General features: G+C 47.1%; 3 non-coding genes across 3 annotated transcripts; all 3 read left to right on the top strand.

The window, feature by feature from the left end:
• The first annotated feature begins 993 nt into the window (after positions 1 to 993).
• Positions 994 to 1,065, top strand: TRNAG-UCC (transfer RNA glycine (anticodon UCC)). The gene has a single exon. It is a non-coding gene; the product is annotated as a tRNA-Gly (tRNA).
• A 3,128-nt stretch (positions 1,066 to 4,193) lies between these two features.
• TRNAG-UCC (transfer RNA glycine (anticodon UCC)) lies at positions 4,194 to 4,265 on the top strand. Its single transcript has one exon. It is a non-coding gene; the product is annotated as a tRNA-Gly (tRNA).
• A 4,739-nt stretch (positions 4,266 to 9,004) lies between these two features.
• On the top strand, positions 9,005 to 9,076 carry TRNAG-UCC (transfer RNA glycine (anticodon UCC)). Its single transcript has one exon. It is a non-coding gene; the product is annotated as a tRNA-Gly (tRNA).
• The last annotated feature ends 8,675 nt before the right edge of the window (positions 9,077 to 17,751 follow it).

Here is a 17,751-nt window from a genome sequence, read left to right as displayed (position 1 = left end):
ACAGAACTTCCAGTCCTAAGTCCACTCACGTCCCGAACGCTCCCAAACGCTCAGCCCTCACCGGGTGCACCTCTGGCTCCCAGGTAAGGCCAAAACCTGAGCATGGTAGCGCAGGATCACAGAGAAGGAGCGGGTGGGGGTGCTTCTGTCTTGACAAAGGCGTGACATGGCTAGTGACTGAGAGGGCCTTGACTTTCCCCTATGACTGACTGTGAGAGGGGAAGGCGAAGATTTTCTGCACCCAGCATGCCTTGTGACATTCTTAGGCAAATGAGGTGAGAGCCCTGCCAGAATAGCTCCAGCGATCCCATGCCACTCCTCTGAAGGCTCCTGATCTGCATAACCACAGCATTTTGAACAGGAAGCAGAGTGGCGCAGGTGAAGCGTGCTGGGCCCATAACCCAGAGGTTGATGGATCAAAACCATCCTCTTCTAGCATGGATGGATTTTTTTTCTTGTGAGGACCACTCTCTCGTTTCCACGCTGCCAGAGCGGAAAACAGCAGGCTTGTGCCAGCTTTTTGTGGGAGGAGACTGCTCAACTATCGGTCTCTGCTCAAAGTCAGGGAGACAGATGGTCAGAGAATCAACCCTACACTTCAAAGGAAATGATGCACAGTTATGACCATTAAAGAAAGATGGGACCCTCGCACTTCTTTCTGAGCCTGCTTGGAACGTTATTATTCCCTTTTTTTGTCCTGCTATTATCAATCTCCTGTGAATTTCGTGGAGCTGTTTTCTTTCTCTACCCTGCTGTTTTTCCCTTGCTGCCAATATATGCTTATTTCAATGATTTGAACTGCTGCTTTCCCTTTCTCCTTTTCTGCACAGCTTTTGCATTGGTTTCAATCTCCAGTTCCTTAGCAGATGCAAGAACTTTTTTCCTGATTTTCATGTTGGTCTGTAAACCAAAAATACCTCTGATACTGGTGCAATATAGTCATTGAACTCATGGTTGTGATGTCTAGAGTTTAAAAAAAACATATGCCATGGAGCGTTGGTGGTATAGTGGTGAGCATAGCTGCCTTCCAAGCAGTTGACCCGGGTTTGATTCCCGGCCAACGCAGTGCTAATATTTATACATTAAGCAAGCTGTAGCTATTCTAACGCAATATGTTAAAAAAAAGAGAAATATCTTGACCAGATTACTCAGCTATTAGATAAATAATAAACAAAGACATAGGCAGGCATCCCAAAAGCCCCGTCTGCGACTTTCTATGTCCTGAAATTTTTATATTTTACAAACAGCAGTCACCACTCACAACTGCTGGTAATAAATGGGCTGCAGGGGGGCAGGCAATGAAACGGCTAAGCCCTTCTGCCCGACCAGCCTTTAGAACTGCAGCATCTCTGCAGTAAAAAGTGTTTCAGGTCAATATCTCTCCCCTGGAAAAAATGTGCGAGACCCACCACCGATAAATGTGGCAAAAGTCCCCAACATTTTCTGCATATTTGTGCTCTTACCTGAAAGCAGCGCCACCTTGTAGTCATCGCAGGCAACTGCAGCATACAACCAAATTATCCGAGAGCAAGGTGAAAGAAACCCAAGGGAACAGCCCCTGTCTGCAGCAGGAAGGTTGGCTGCTTCGAATGGACAGAACTTCCAGTCCAAAGTCCACTCACGTCCCGAACACTCCCAAACGCTCATACCAGGCAAGCCCTCACCGGGTGCACCTCTGGCTCCCAGGTAAGGCCAAAACCTGAGCATGGTAGCGCAGGATCACAGAGAAGGAGCGGGTGGGGGTGCTTCTGTCTTGACAAAGGCGTGACATGGCTAGTGACTGAGAGGGCCTTGACTTTCCCCTATGACTGACTGTGAGAGGGGAAGGCGAAGATTTTCTGCACCCAGCATGCCTTGTGACATTCTTAGGCAAATGAGGTGAGAGCCCTGCCAGAATAGCTCCAGCGATCCCATGCCACTCCTCTGAAGGCTCCTGATCTGCATAACCACAGCATTTTGAGCAGGAAGCAGAGTGGCGCAGCGGAAGCGTGCTGGGCCCATAACCCAGAGGTCGATGGATCGAAACCATCCTCTGCTAGCATGGATTGATTTTTTTTCTTGTGAGGACCACTCTCTCGTTTCCACGCTGCCAGAGCGGAAAAAAGCAGGCTTGTGCCAGCTTTTTGTGGGAAGAGACTGCTCAACTATCGGTCTCTGCTCAAAGTCAGGGAGACAGATTGTCAGAGAATCAACCCTACACTTCAAAGAAAATGATGCACAGTTATGACCATTAACGAAAGATGGGACCCTCGCACTTCTTTCTGAGCCTGCTTGGAACGTTATTATTCCCTTTTTTTGTCCTGCTATTATCAATCTCCTGTGAATTTCGTGGAGCTGTTTTCTTTCTCTACCCTGCTGTTTTTCCCTTGCTGCCAATATATGCTTATTTCAATGATTTGAACTGCTGCTTTCCCTTTCTCCTTTTCTGCGCAGCTTTTGCATTGGTTTCAATCTCCAGTTCCTTAGCAGTTGCAAGAACTTTATTCCTGATTTTCATGTTGGTCTGTAAAACAAAAATACCTCTGATACTGGTGCAATATAGTAATTGAACTCAGGATTGTGATGTCTAGAGTTTAAAAAAAACATATGCCACGGAGCATTGGTGGTATAGTGGTGAGCATAGCTGCCTTCCAAGCAGTTGACCCGGGTTCGATTCCCAGCCAACGCAGTGCTAATATTTATACATTAAGCAAGCTGTAGCTATTCTAACGCAATATGTTAAAAAAAAGAGAAATATCTTGACCAGATTACTCAGCTATTAGATAAATAATAAACAAAGACATAGGCAGGCATCCGAAAAGCCCCGTCTGCGACTTTCTATGTCCTGAAATTTTTATATTTTACAAACAGCAGTCACCACTCACAACTGCTGGTAATAAATGGGCTGCAGGGGGGCAGGCAATGAAACGGCTAAGCTCTTCTGCCCGACCAGCCTTTAGAACTGCAGCATCTCTGCAGTAAAAAGTGTTTCAGGTCAATATCTCTCCCCTGGAAAAAATGTGCGAGACCCACCACCGATAAATGTGGCAAAAGTCCCCAACATTTTCTGCATATTTGTGCTCTTACCTGAAAGCAGCGCCACCTTGTAGTCATCGCAGGCAACTGCAGCATACAACCAAATTTATCCGAGAGCAAGGTGAAAGAAACCCAAGGGAACAGCCCCTGTCTGCAGCAGGAAGGTTGGCTGCTTCGAATGGACAGAACTTCCAGTCCTAAGTCCACTCACGTCCCGAACGCTCCCAAACGCTCAGCCCTCACCGGGTGCACCTCTGGCTCCCAGGTAAGGCCAAAACCTGAGCATGGTAGCGCAGGATCACAGAGAAGGAGCGGGTGGGGGTGCTTCTGTCTTGACAAAGGCGTGACATGGCTAGTGACTGAGAGGGCCTTGACTTTCCCCTATGACTGACTGTGAGAGGGGAAGGCGAAGATTTTCTGCACCCAGCATGCCTTGTGACATTCTTAGGCAAATGAGGTGAGAGCCCTGCCAGAATAGCTCCAGCGATCCCATGCCACTCCTCTGAAGGCTCCTGATCTGCATAACCACAGCATTTTGAACAGGAAGCAGAGTGGCGCAGCGGAAGCGTGCTGGGCCCATAACCCAGAGGTCGATGGATCAAAACCATCCTCTGCTAGCATGGATTGATTTTTTTTCTTGTGAGGACCACTCTCTCGTTTCCACGCTGCCAGAGCGGAAAACAGCAGGCTTGTGCCAGCTTTTTGTGGGAAGAGACTGCTCAACTATCGGTCTCTGCTCAAAGTCAGGGAGACAGATGGTCAGAGAATCAACCCTACACTTCAAAGGAAATGATGCACAGTTATGACCATTAAAGAAAGATGGGACCCTCGCACTTCTTTCTGAGCCTGCTTGGAACGTTATTATTCCCTTTTTTTGTCCTGCTATTATCAATCTCCTGTGAATTTCGTGGAGCTGTTTTCTTTCTCTACCCTGCTGTTTTTCCCTTGCTGCCAATATATGCTTATTTCAATGATTTGAACTGCTGCTTTCCCTTTCTCCTTTTCTGCGCAGCTTTTGCATTGGTTTCAATCTCCAGTTCCTTAGCAGTTGCAAGAACTTTTTTCCTGATTTTCATGTTGGTCTGTAAACCAAAAATACCTCTGATACCTCTGGTGCAATATAGTCATTGAACTCAGGGTTGTGATGTCTAGAGTTTTAAAAAAACATATGCCACGGAGCGTTGGTGGTATAGTGGTGAGCATAGCTGCCTTCCAAGCAGTTGACCCGGGTTTGATTCCCGGCCAACGCAGTGCTAATATTTATACATTAAGCAAGCTGTAGCTATTCTAACGCAATATGTTAAAAAAAGAGAAATATCTTGACCAGATTACTCAGCTATTAGATAAATAATAAACAAAGACATAGGCAGGCATCCCAAAAGCCCCGTCTGCGACTTTCTATGTCCTGAAATTTTTATATTTTACAAACAGCAGTCACCACTCACAACTGCTGGTAATAAATGGGCTGCAGGGGGGCAGGCAATGAAACGGCTAAGCCCTTCTGCCCGACCTGCCTTTAGAACTGCAGCATCTCTGCAGTAAAAAGTGTTTCAGGTCAATATCTCTCCCCTGGAAAAAATGTGCGAGACCCACCACCGATAAATGTGGCAAAAGTCCCCAACATTTTCTGCATATTTGTGCTCTTACCTGAAAGCAGCGCCACCTTGTAGTCATCGCAGGCAACTGCAGCATACAACCAAATTTATCCGAGAGCAAGGTGAAAGAAACCCAAGGGAACAGCCCCTGTCTGCAGCAGGAATGTTGGCTGCTTCGAATGGACAGAACTTCCAGTCCTAAGTCCACTCACGTCCCGAACGCTCCCAAACGCTCATACCGGGCAAGCCCTCACCGGGTGCACCTCTGGCTCCCAGGTAAGGTCAAAACCTGAGCATGGTAGCACAGGATCACAGAGAAGGAGCGGGTGGGGGTGCTTCTGTCTTGACAAAGGCGTGACATGGCTAGTGACTGAGAGGGCCTTGACTTTCCCCTATGACTGACTGTGAGAGGGGAAGGCGAAGATTTTCTGCACCCAGCATGCCTTGTGACATTCTTAGGCAAATGAGGTGAGAGCCCTGCCAGAATAGCTCCAGCGATCCCATGCCACTCCTCTGAAGGCTCCTGATCTGCATAACCACAGCATTTTGAACAGGAAGCAGAGTGGCGCAGCGGAAGCGTACTGGGCCCATAACCCAGAGGTCGATGGATCGAAACCATCCTCTGCTAGCATGGATTGATTTTTTTTCTTGTGAGGACCACTCTCTCGTTTCCACGCTGCCAGAGCGGAAAACAGCAGGCTTGTGCCAGCTTTTTGTGGGAAGAGACTGCTCAACTATCGGTCTCTGCTCAAAGTCAGGGAGACAGATGGTCAGAGAATCAACCCTACACTTCAAAGGAAATGATGCACAGTTATGACCATTAAAGAAAGATGGGACCTTCGCACTTCTTTCTGAGCCTGCTTGGAACGTTATTATTCCCTTTTTTTGTCCTGCTATTATCAATCTCCTGTGAATTTCGTGGAGCTGTTTTCTTTCTCTACCCTGCTGTTTTTCCCTTGCTGCCAATATATGCTTATTTCAATGATTTGAACTGCTGCTTTCCCTTTCTCCTTTTCTGCGCAGCTTTTGCATTGGTTTCAATCTCCAGTTCCTTAGCAGTTGCAAGAACTTTTTTCCTGATTTTCATGTTGGTCTGTAAACCAAAAATACCTCTGATACTGGTGCAATATAGTCATTGAACTCAGGGTTGTGATGTCTAGAGTTTAAAAAAAACATATGCCATGGAGCGTTGGTGGTATAGTGGTGAGCATAGCTGCCTTCCAAGCAATTGACCCGGGTTTGATTCCCGGCCAACGCAGGGCTAATATTTATACATTAAGCAAGCTGTAGCTATTCTAACGCAATATGTTAAAAAAAAGAGAAATATCTTGACCAGATTACTCAGCTATTAGATAAATAATAAACAAAGACATAGGCAGGCATCCCAAAAGCCCCGTCTGCGACTTTCTATGTCCTGAAATTTTTATATTTTACAAACAGCAGTCACCACTCACAACTGCTGGTAATAAATGGGCTGCAGGGGGGCAGGCAATGAAACGGCTAAGCCCTTCTGCCCGACCAGCCTTTAGAACTGCAGCATCTCTGCAGTAAAAAGTGTTTCAGGTCAATATCTCTCCCCTGGAAAAAATGTGCGAGACCCACCACCGATAAATGTGGCAAAAGTCCCCAACATTTTCTGCATATTTGGGCTCTTACCTGAAAGCAGCGCCACCTTGTAGTCATCGCAGGCAACTGCAGCATACAACCAAATTATCCGAGAGCAAGGTGAAAGAAACCCAAGGGAACAGCCCCTGTCTGCAGCAGGAAGGTTGGCTGCTTCGAATGGACAGAACTTCCAGTCCAAAGTCCACTCACGTCCCGAACGCTCCCAAACGCTCATACCAGGCAAGCCCTCACCGGGTGCACCTCTGGCTCCCAGGTAAGGCCAAAACCTGAGCATGGTAGCGCAGGATCACAGAGAAGGAGCGGGTGGGGGTGCTTCTGTCTTGACAAAGGCGTGACATGGCTAGTGACTGAGAGGGCCTTGACTTTCCCCTATGACTGACTGTGAGAGGGGAAGGCGAAGATTTTCTGCACCCAGCATGCCTTGTGACATTCTTAGGCAAATGAGGTGAGAGCCCTGCCAGAATAGCTCCAGCGATCCCATGCCACTCCTCTGAAGGCTCCTGATCTGCATAACCACAGCATTTTGAGCAGGAAGCAGAGTGGCGCAGCGGAAGCGTGCTGGGCCCATAACCCAGAGGTCGATGGATCGAAACCATCCTCTGCTAGCATGGATTGATTTTTTTTCTTGTGAGGACCACTCTCTCGTTTCCACGCTGCCAGAGCGGAAAAAAGCAGGCTTGTGCCAGCTTTTTGTGGGAAGAGACTGCTCAACTATCGGTCTCTGCTCAAAGTCAGGGAGACAGATTGTCAGAGAATCAACCCTACACTTCAAAGAAAATGATGCACAGTTATGACCATTAACGAAAGATGGGACCCTCGCACTTCTTTCTGAGGCTGCTTGGAACGTTATTATTCCCTTTTTTTGTCCTGCTATTATCAATCTCCTGTGAATTTCGTGGAGCTGTTTTCTTTCTCTACCCTGCTGTTTTTCCCTTGCTGCCAATATATGCTTATTTCAATGATTTGAACTGCTGCTTTCCCTTTCTCCTTTTCCGCGCAGCTTTTGCATTGGTTTCAATCTCCAGTTCCTTAGCAGTTGCAAGAACTTTATTCCTGATTTTCATGTTGGTCTGTAAACCAAAAATACCTCTGATACTGGTGCAATATAGTCATTGAACTCAGGATTGTGATGTCTAGAGTTTAAAAAAAACATATGCCACGGAGCATTGGTGGTATAGTGGTGAGCATAGCTGCCTTCCAAGCAGTTGACCCGGGTTCGATTCCCGGCCAACGCAGTGCTAATATTTATACATTAAGCAAGCTGTAGCTATTCTAACGCAATATGTTAAAAAAAAGAGAAATATCTTGACCAGATTACTCAGCTATTAGATAAATAATAAACAAAGACATAGGCAGGCATCCGAAAAGCCCCGTCTGCGACTTTCTATGTCCTGAAATTTTTATATTTTACAAACAGCAGTCACCACTCACAACTGCTGGTAATAAATGGGCTGCAGGGGGGCAGGCAATGAAACGGCTAAGCCCTTCTGCCCGACCAGCCTTTAGAACTGCAGCATCTCTGCAGTAAAAAGTGTTTCAGGTCAATATCTCTCCCCTGGAAAAAATGTGCGAGACCCACCACCGATAAATGTGGCAAAGGTCCCCAACATTTTCTGCATATTTGTGCTCTTACCTGAAAGCAGCGCCACCTTGTAGTCATCGCAGGCAACTGCAGCATACAACCAAATTTATCCGAGAGCAAGGTGAAAGAAACCCAAGGGAACAGCCCCTGTCTGCAGCAGGAAGGTTGGCTGCTTCGAATGGACAGAACTTCCAGTCCTAAGTCCACTCACGTCCCGAACACTCCCAAACGCTCATACCGGGCAAGCCCTCACCGGGTGCACCTCTGGCTCCCAGGTAAGGCCAAAACCTGAGCATGGTAGCGCAGGATCACAGAGAAGGAGCGGGTGGGGGTGCTTCTGTCTTGACAAAGGCGTGACATGGCTAGTGACTGAGAGGGCCTTGACTTTCCCCTATGACTGACTGTGAGAGGGGAAGGCGAAGATTTTCTGCACCCAGCATGCCTTGTGACATTCTTAGGCAAATGAGGTGAGAGCCCTGCCAGAATAGCTCCAGCGATCCCATGCCACTCCTCTGAAGGCTCCTGATCTGCATAACCACAGCATTTTGAACAGGAAGCAGAGTGGCGCAGCGGAAGCGTGCTGGGCCCATAACCCCGAGGTCGATGGATCAATACCATCCTCTACTAGCATGGATTGATTTTTTTTTCTTGTGAGGACCACTCTCTCGATTCCACGCTGCCAGAGCGGAAAACAGCAGGCTTGTGCCAGCTTTTTGTGGGAAGAGACTGCTCAACTATCGGTCTCTGCTCAAAGTCAGGGAGACAGATGGTCAGAGAATCAACCCTACACTTCAAAGGAAATGATGCACAGTTATGACCATTAAAGAAAGATGGGACCCTCGCACTTCTTTCTGAGCCTGCTTGGAACGTTATTATTCCCTTTTTTTGTCCTGCTATTATCAATCTCCTGTGAATTTCGTGGAGCTGTTTTCTTTCTCTACCCTGCTGTTTTTCCCTTGCTGCCAATATATGCTTATTTCAATGATTTGAACTGCTGCTTTCCCTTTCTCCTTTTCTGCGCAGCTTTTGCATTGGTTTCATTCTCCAGTTCCTTAGCAGTTGCAAGAACTTTTTTCCTGATTTTCATGTTGGTCTGTAAACCAAAAATACCTCTGATACTGGTGCAATATAGTCATTGAACTCAGGGTTGTGATGTCTAGAGTTTAAAAAAAACATATGCCATGGAGCGTTGGTGGTATAGTGGTGAGCATAGCTGCCTTCCAAGCAGTTGACCCGGGTTTGATTCCCGGCCAACGCAGTGCTAATATTTATACATTAAGCAAGCTGTAGCTATTCTATCGCAATATGTTAAAAAAAAGAGAAATATCTTGACCAGATTACTCAGCTATTAGATAAATAATAAACAAAGACATAGGCAGGCATCCCAAAAGCCCCGTCTGCGACTTTCTATGTCCTGAAATTTTTATATTTTACAAACAACAGTCACCACTCACAACTGCTGGTAATAAATGGGCTGCAGGGGGGCAGGCAATGAAACGGCTAAGCCCTTCTGCCCGACCAGCCTTTAGAACTGCAGCATCTCTGCAGTAAAAAGTGTTTCAGGTCAATATCTCTCCCCTGGAAAAAATGTGCGAGACCCACCACCGATAAATGTGGCAAAAGTCCCCAACATTTTCTGCATATTTGTGCTCTTACCTGAAAGCAGCGCCACCTTGTAGTCATCGCAGGCAACTGCAGCATACAACCAAATTTATCCGAGAGCAAGGTGAAAGAAACCCAAGGGAACAGCCCCTGTCTGCAGCAGGAAGGTTGGCTGCTTCGAATGGACAGAACTTCCAGTCCTAAGTCCACTCACGTCCCGAACGCTCCCAAACGCTCATACCGGGCAAGCCCTCACCGGGTGCACCTCTGGCTCCCAGGTAAGGCCAAAACCTGAGCATGGTAGCGCAGGATCACAGAGAAGGAGCGGGTGGGGGTGCTTCTGTCTTGACAAAGGCGTGACATGGCTAGTGACTGAGAGGGCCTTGACTTTCCCCTATGACTGACTGTGAGAGGGGAAGGCGAAGATTTTCTGCACCCAGCATGCGTTGTGACATTCTTAGGCAAATGAGGTGAGAGCCCTGCCAGAATAGCTCCAGCGATCCCATGCCACTCCTCTGAAGGCTTCTGATCTGCATAACCACAGCATTTTGAACAGGAAGCAGAGTGGCGCAGCGGAAGCGTGCTGGGCCCATAACCCAGAGGTCGATGGATCGAAACCATCCTCTGCTAGCATGGATTGATTTTTTTTCTTGTGAGGACCACTCTCTCGTTTCCACGCTGCCAGAGCGGAAAACAGCAGGCTTGTGCCAGCTTTTTGTGGGAAGAGACTGCTCAACTATCGGTCTCTGCTCAAAGTCAGGGAGACAGATGGTCAGAGAATCAACCCTACACTTCAAAGGAAATGATGCACAGTTATGACCATTAAAGAAAGATGGGACCCTCGCACTTCTTTCTGAGCCTGCTTGGAACGTTATTATTCCCTTTTTTTGTCCTGCTATTATCAATCTCCTGTGAATTTCGTGGAGCTGTTTTCTTTCTCTACCCTGCTGTTTTTCCCTTGCTGCCAATATATGCTTATTTCAATGATTTGAACTGCTGCTTTCCCTTTCTCCTTTTCTGCGCAGCTTTTGCATTGCCTTCAATCTCCAGTTCCTTAGCAGTTGCAAGAACTTTTTTCCTGATTTTCATGTTGGTCTGTAAACCAAAAATACCTCTGATACTGGTGCAATATAGTCATTGAACTCTGGGTTGTGATGTCTAGAGTTTAAAAAAAACATATGCCACAGAGCGTTGGTGGTATAGTGGTGAGCATAGCTGCCTTCCAAGCAGTTGACCTGGGTTTGATTCCTGGCAAACGCAGTGCTAATATTTATACATTAAGCAAGCTGTAGCTATTCTATCGCAATATGTTAAAAAAAAGAGAAATATCTTGACCAGATTACTCAGCTATTAGATAAATAATAAACAAAGACATAGGCAGGCATCCCAAAAGCCCCGTCTGCGACTTTCTATGTCCTGAAATTTTTATATTTTACAAACAACAGTCACCACTCACAACTGCTGGTAATAAATGGGCTGCAGGGGGGCAGGCAATGAAACGGCTAAGCCCTTCTGCCCGACCAGCCTTTAGAACTGCAGCATCTCTGCAGTAAAAAGTGTTTCAGGTCAATATCTCTCCCCTGGAAAAAATGTGCGAGACCCACCACCGATAAATGTGGCAAAAGTCCCCAACATTTTCTGCATATTTGTGCTCTTACCTGAAAGCAGCGCCACCTTGTAGTCATCGCAGGCAACTGCAGCATACAACCAAATTTATCCGAGAGCAAGGTGAAAGAAACCCAAGGGAACAGCCCCTGTCTGCAGAAGGAAGGTTGGCTGCTTCGAATGGACAGAACTTCCAGTCCTAAGTCCACTCACGTCCCGAACGCTCCCAAACGCTCATACTGGGCAAGCCCTCACCGGGTGCACCTCTGGCTCCCAGGTAAGGCCAAAACCTGAGCATGGTAGCGCAGGATCACAGAGAAGGAGCGGGTGGGGGTGCTTCTGTCTTGACAAAGGCGTGACATGGCTAGTGACTGAGAGGGCCTTGACTTTCCCCTATGACTGACTGTGAGAGGGGAAGGCGAAGATTTTCTGCACCCAGCATGCCTTGTGACATTCTTAGGCAAATGAGGTGAGAGCCCTGCCAGAATAGCTCCAGCGATCCCATGCCACTCCTCTGAAGGCTCCTGATCTGCATAACCACAGCATTTTGAACAGGAAGCAGAGTGGCGCAGCGGAAGCGTGCTGGGCCCATAACCCAGAGGTCGATGGATCGAAACCATCCTCTGCTAGCATGGATTGATTTTTTTTCTTGTGAGGACCACTCTCTCGTTTCCACGCTGCCAGAGAGGAAAACAGCAGGCTTGTGCCAGCTTTTTGTGGGAAGAGACTGCTCAACTATCGGTCTCTGCTCAAAGTCAGGGAGACAGATGGTCAGAGAATCAACCCTACACTTCAAAGGAAATGATGCACAGTTATGACCATTAAAGAAAGATGGGACCCTCGCACTTCTTTCTGAGCCTGCTTGGAACGTTATTATTCCCTTTTTTTGTCCTGCTATTATCAATCACCTGTGAATTTCGTGGAGCTGTTTTCTTTCTCTACCCTGCTGTTTTTCCCTTGCTGCCAATATATGCTTATTTCAATGATTTGAACTGCTGCTTTCCCTTTCTCCTTTTCTGCACAGCTTTTGCATTGGTTTCAATCTCCAGTTCCTTAGCAGTTGCAAGAACTTTTTTCCTGATTTTCATGTTGGTCTGTAAACCAAAAATACCTCTGATACTGGTGCAATATAGTCATTGAACTCAGGGTTGTGATGTCTAGAGTTTAAAAAAAACATATGCCACATAGCGTTGGTGGTATAGTGGTGAGCATAGCTGCCTTCCAAGCAGTTGACCCGGGTTTGATTCCCGGCAAACGCAGTGCTAATATTTATACATTAAGCAAGCTGTAGCTATTCTATCGCAATATGTAAAAAAAAAAGAGAAATATCTTGACCAGATTACTCAGCTATTAGATAAATAATAAACAAAGACATAGGCAGGCATCCCAAAAGCCCCGTCTGCGACTTTCTATGTCCTGAAATTTTTATATTTTACAAACAACAGTCACCACTCACAACTGCTGGTAATAAATGGGCTGCAGGGGGGCAGGCAATGAAACGGCTAAGCCCTTCTGCCCGACCAGCCTTTAGAACTGCAGCATCTCTGCAGTAAAAAGTGTTTCAGGTCAATATCTCTCCCTTGGAAAAAATGTGCGAGACCCACCACCGATAAATGTGGCAAAAGTCCCCAACATTTTCTGCATATTTGTGCTCTTACCTGAAAGCAGCGCCACCTTGTAGTCATTGCAGGCAACTGCAGCATACAACCAAATTTATCCGAGAGCAAGGTGAAAGAAACCCAAGGGAACAGCCCCTGTCTGCAGCAGGAAGGTTGGCTGCTTCGAATGGACAGAACTTCCAGTCCTAAGTCCACTCACGTCCCGAACACTCCCAAACGCTCATACCGGGCAAGCCCTCACCGGGTGCATCTCTGGCTCCCAGGTAAGGCCAAAACCTGAGCATGGTAGCGCAGGATCACAGAGAAGGAGCGGGTGGGGGTGCTTCTGTCTTGACAAAGGCGTGACATGGCTAGTGACTGAGAGGGCCTTGACTTTCCCCTATGACTGACTGTGAGAGGGGAAGGCGAAGATTTTCTGCACCCAGCATGCCTTGTGACATTCTTAGGCAAATGAGGTGAGAGCCCTGCCAGAATAGCTCCAGCGATCCCATGCCACTCCTCTGAAGGCTCCTGATCTGCATAACCACAGCATTTTGAACAGGAAGCAGAGTGGCGCAGCGGAAGCGTGCTGGGCCCATAACCCAGAGGTCGATGGATCAAAACCATCCTCTGCTAGCATGGATTGATTTTTTTTCTTGTGAGGACCACTCTCTCGATTCCACGCTGCCAGAGCGGAAAACAGCAGGCTTGTGCCAGCTTTTTGTGGGAAGAGACTGCTCAACTATCGGTCTCTGCTCAAAGTCAGGGAGACAGATGGTCAGAGAATCAACCCTACACTTCAAAGGAAATGATGCACAGTTATGACCATTAAAGAAAGATGGGACCCTCGCACTTCTTTCTGAGCCTGCTTGGAACGTTATTATTCCCTTTTTTTGTCCTGCTATTATCAATCTCCTGTGAATTTCGTGGAGCTGTTTTCTTTCTCTACCCTGCTGTTTTTCCCTTGCTGCCAATATATGCTTATTTCAATGATTTGAACTGCTGCTTTCCCTTTCTCCTTTTCTGCGCAGCTTTTGCATTGGTTTCAATCTCCAGTTCCTTAGCAGTTGCAAGAACTTTTTTCCTGATTTTCATGTTGGTCTGTAAACCAAAAATACCTCTGATACTGGTGCAATATAGTCATTGAACTCAGGGATGTGATGTCTAGAGTTTAAAAAAAACATATGCCATGGAGCGTTGGTGGTATAGTGGTGAGCATAGCTGCCTTCCAAGCAATTGACCCGGGTTTGATTCCCGGCCAACGCAGTGCTAATATTTATACATTAAGCAAGCTGTAGCTATTCTATCGCAATATGTTAAAAAAAAGAGAAATATCTTGACCAGATTACTCAGCTATTAGATAAATAATAAACAAAGACATAGGCAGGCATCCCAAAAGCCCCGTCTGCGACTTTCTATGTCCTGAAATTTTTATATTTTACAAACAACAGTCACCACTCACAACTGCTGGTAATAAATGGGCTGCAGGGGGGCAGGCAATGAAACGGCTAAGCCCTTCTGCCCGACCAGCCTTTAGAACTGCAGCATCTCTGCAGTAAAAAGTGTTTCAGGTCAATATCTCTCCCCTGGAAAAAATGTGCGAGACCCACCACCGATAAATGTGGCAAAAGTCCCCAACATTTTCTGCATATTTGTGCTCTTACCTGAAAGCAGCGCCACCTTGTAGTCATCGCAGGCAACTGCAGCATACAACCAAATTTATCCGAGAGCAAGGTGAAAGAAACCCAAGGGAACAGCCCCTGTCTGCAGCAGGAAGGTTGGCTGCTTCGAATGGACAGAACTTCCAGTCCTAAGTCCACTCACGTCCCGAACGCTCCCAAACGCTCATACCGGGCAAGCCCTCACCGGGTGCACCTCTGGCTCCCAGGTAAGGCCAAAACCTGAGCATGGTAGCGCAGGATCACAGAGAAGGAGCGGGTGGGGGTGCTTCTGTCTTGACAAAGGCGTGACATGGCTAGTGACTGAGAGGGCCTTGACTTTCCCCTATGACTGACTGTGAGAGGGGAAGGCGAAGATTTTCTGCACCCAGCATGCGTTGTGACATTCTTAGGCAAATGAGGTGAGAGCCCTGCCAGAATAGCTCCAGCGATCCCATGCCACTCCTCTGAAGGCTTCTGATCTGCATAACCACAGCATTTTGAACAGGAAGCAGAGTGGCGCAGCGGAAGCGTGCTGGGCCCATAACCCAGAGGTCGATGGATCGAAACCATCCTCTGCTAGCATGGATTGATTTTTTTTCTTGTGAGGACCACTCTCTCGTTTCCACGCTGCCAGAGCGGAAAACAGCAGGCTTGTGCCAGCTTTTTGTGGGAAGAGACTGCTCAACTATCGGTCTCTGCTCAAAGTCAGGGAGACAGATGGTCAGAGAATCAACCCTACACTTCAAAGGAAATGATGCACAGTTATGACCATTAAAGAAAGATGGGACCCTCGCACTTCTTTCTGAGCCTGCTTGGAACGTTATTATTCCCTTTTTTTGTCCTGCTATTATCAATCTCCTGTGAATTTCGTGGAGCTGTTTTCTTTCTCTACCCTGCTGTTTTTCCCTTGCTGCCAATATATGCTTATTTCAATGATTTGAACTGCTGCTTTCCCTTTCTCCTTTTCTGCGCAGCTTTTGCATTGGTTTCAATCTCCAGTTCCTTAGCAGTTGCAAGAACTTTTTTCCTGATTTTCATGTTGGTCTGTAAACCAAAAATACCTCTGATACTGGTGCAATATAGTCATTGAACTCAGGGTTGTGATGTCTAGAGTTTAAAAAAAACATATGCCATGGAGCGTTGGTGGTATAGTGGTGAGCATAGCTGCCTTCCAAGCAGTTGACCCGGGTTTGATTCCCGGGCAACGCAGTGCTAATATTTATACATTAAGCAAGCTGTAGCTATTCTATCGCAATATGTTAAAAAAAAGAGAAATATCTTGACCAGATTACTCAGCTATTAGATAAATAATAAACAAAGACATAGGCAGGCATCCCAAAAGCCCCGTCTGCGACTTTCTATGTCCTGAAATTTTTATATTTTACAAACAACAGTCACCACTCACAACTGCTGGTAATAAATGGGCTGCAGGGGGGCAGGCAATGAAACGGCTAAGCCCTTCTGCCCGACCAGCCTTTAGAACTGCAGCATCTCTGCAGTAAAAAGTGTTTCAGGTCAATATCTCTCCCCTGGAAAAAATGTGCGAGACCCACCACCGATAAATGTGGCAAAGGTCCCCAACATTTTCTGCATATTTGTGCTCTTACCTGAAAGCAGCGCCACCTTGTAGTCATCGCAGGCAACTGCAGCATACAACCAAATTTATCCGAGAGCAAGGTGAAAGAAACCCAAGGGAACAGCCCCTGTCTGCAGCAGGAAGGTTGGCTGCTTCGAATGGACAGAACTTCCAGTCCTAAGTCCACTCACGTCCCGAACGCTCCCAAACGCTCATACCGGGCAAGCCCTCACCGGGTGCACCTCTGGCTCCCAGGTAAGGCCAAAACCTGAGCATGGTAGCGCAGGATCACAGAGAAGGAGCGGGTGGGGGTGCTTCTGTCTTGACAAAGGCGTGACATGGCTAGTGACTGAGAGGGCCTTGACTTTCCCCTATGACTGACTGTGAGAGGGGAAGGCGAAGATTTTCTGCACCCAGCATGCGTTGTGACATTCTTAGGCAAATGAGGTGAGAGCCCTGCCAGAATAGCTCCAGCGATCCCATGCCACTCCTCTGAAGGCTTCTGATCTGCATAACCACAGCATTTTGAACAGGAAGCAGAGTGGCGCAGCGGAAGCGTGCTGGGCCCATAACCCAGAGGTCGATGGATCGAAACCATCCTCTGCTAGCATGGATTGATTTTTTTTCTTGTGAGGACCACTCTCTCGTTTCCACGCTGCCAGAGCGGAAAACAGCAGGCTTGTGCCAGCTTTTTGTGGGAAGAGACTGCTCAACTATCGGTCTCTGCTCAAAGTCAGGGAGACAGATGGTCAGAGAATCAACCCTACACTTCAAAGGAAATGATGCACAGTTATGACCATTAAAGAAAGATGGGACCCTCGCACTTCTTTCTGAGCCTGCTTGGAACGTTATTATTCCCTTTTTTTGTCCTGCTATTATCAATCTCCTGTGAATTTCGTGGAGCTGTTTTCTTTCTCTACCCTGCTGTTTTTCCCTTGCTGCCAATATATGCTTATTTCAATGATTTGAACTGCTGCTTTCCCTTTCTCCTTTTCTGCGCAGCTTTTGCATTGCCTTCAATCTCCAGTTCCTTAGCAGTTGCAAGAACTTTTTTCCTGATTTTCATGTTGGTCTGTAAACCAAAAATACCTCTGATACTGGTGCAATATAGTCATTGAACTCTGGGTTGTGATGTCTAGAGTTTAAAAAAAACATATGCCACGGAGCGTTGGTGGTATAGTGGTGAGCATAGCTGCCTTCCAAGCAGTTGACCTGGGTTTGATTCCCGGCAAACGCAGTGCTAATATTTATACATTAAGCAAGCCGTAGCTATTCTATCGCAATATGTTAAAAAAAAGAGAAATATCTTGACCAGATTACTCAGCTATTAGATAAATAATAAACAAAGACATAGGCAGGCATCCCAAAAGCCCCGTCTGCGACTTTCTATGTCCTGAAATTTTTATATTTTACAAACAACAGTCACCACTCACAACTGCTGGTAATAAATGGGCTGCAGGGGGGCAGGCAATGAAACGGCTAAGCCCTTCTGCCCGACCAGCCTTTAGAACTGCAGCATCTCTGCAGTAAAAAGTGTTTCAGGTCAATATCTCTCCCCTGGAAAAAATGTGCGAGACCCACCACCGATAAATGTGGCAAAAGTCCCCAACATTTTCTGCATATTTGTGCTCTTACCTGAAAGCAGCGCCACCTTGTAGTCATCGCAGGCATCTGCAGCATACAACCAAATTTATCCGAGAGCAAGGTGAAAGAAACCCAAGGGAACAGCCCCTGTCTGCAGAAGGAAGGTTGGCTGCTTCGAATGGACAGAACTTCCAGTCCTAAGTCCACTCACGTCCCGAACGCTCCCAAACGCTCATACTGGGCAAGCCCTCACCGGGTGCACCTCTGGCTCCCAGGTAAGGCCAAAACCTGAGCATGGTAGCGCAGG

Source organism: Pleurodeles waltl, unplaced genomic scaffold, assembly GCF_031143425.1.
Source record: "Pleurodeles waltl isolate 20211129_DDA unplaced genomic scaffold, aPleWal1.hap1.20221129 scaffold_69, whole genome shotgun sequence".
Taxonomy (NCBI): domain Eukaryota; kingdom Metazoa; phylum Chordata; class Amphibia; order Caudata; family Salamandridae; genus Pleurodeles; species Pleurodeles waltl.
This window is presented reverse-complemented; position numbering and strand designations above follow the sequence as displayed.